Genomic DNA, 869 nt, shown 5'->3' on the forward strand with positions numbered 1-869 from the left:
GAGCTCTGCTAGTTGCTTGGCAAACACCTTGTTTTGGGCTAGAATTGTATCACATGGTCAGCTCCATGACTCCCTTAGTGTTGTGTCTCTCTGAAGCATAGTAGTACTCATTCTCAGCCACTGTCTCAATCACTTTAATGGCTTCTTCCACAGTCTTTTTCCTGTTCAATGAACCTCCTGATGAATGGTCTACAGCCTTCCTTGATTCATAAGAAAGTCCATCATAGAAAATATGCAATTGCACCCAGTCATGGAACATGTCTGGTGGGCATTTCCTTGTCAAATCCTTGAACCTCTCCCATGCCTCGTAGAGAGTTTCACCATCTTGTTGTCTAAAAGTCTGAACCTCAGATCGAAGCCTATTGACCTTCTGTGGGGGGTAGAAACGTGCCAGAAACTTGCTTTCCACCTCATCCCAGGTTGTTAGGCTCCCCCTTGGGAATGATTCCAGCCACTTAGCTGCCTTGTCCCTAAGTGAAAATGGGAACAAGAGTTTTAGGCATCTTCCTGGACTCCATTGGACTTCACAGTGTCGCAAATTCTCAGGAATTTTGTGAGATGTTGGTTTGGATCTTCATTAGCACTCCCACCAAATGAACAATGATTCTCCACTAGTGATATTAGTTGTGGTTTGAGTTCAAAATTGTTGGCCTGAATGGGTGGTTTCTGAATGCTGCTACCACAATTCCCAGAGGTTGGGTTTATGTATGAACCAAGAACCCTCCTCTCGGGAATGGCATTGTTTCCATCAGCTCTCTCATGGTTGTGAACTTCTCTATCCATGTTGAGATCTAGAGCTTCCTCAAAATTGTCCTCAGATTCTCCTTCAGATTCTTCTTCTCCCAGTACTCTCTTCCCTCTTGCTTCCC

At 44.6% G+C, this 869-nt stretch overlaps 1 non-coding gene across 1 annotated transcript; it reads left to right on the forward strand.

The window, feature by feature from the left end:
* The first annotated feature begins 257 nt into the window (after nt 1-257).
* On the forward strand, nt 258-361 carry LOC130972737 (small nucleolar RNA R71). The gene has a single exon (XR_009083900.1). It is a non-coding gene; the product is annotated as a small nucleolar RNA R71 (small nucleolar RNA).
* The last annotated feature ends 508 nt before the right edge of the window (nt 362-869 follow it).

This window comes from Arachis stenosperma, chromosome 3, assembly GCF_014773155.1.
Source record: "Arachis stenosperma cultivar V10309 chromosome 3, arast.V10309.gnm1.PFL2, whole genome shotgun sequence".
NCBI lineage: Eukaryota > Viridiplantae > Streptophyta > Magnoliopsida > Fabales > Fabaceae > Arachis > Arachis stenosperma.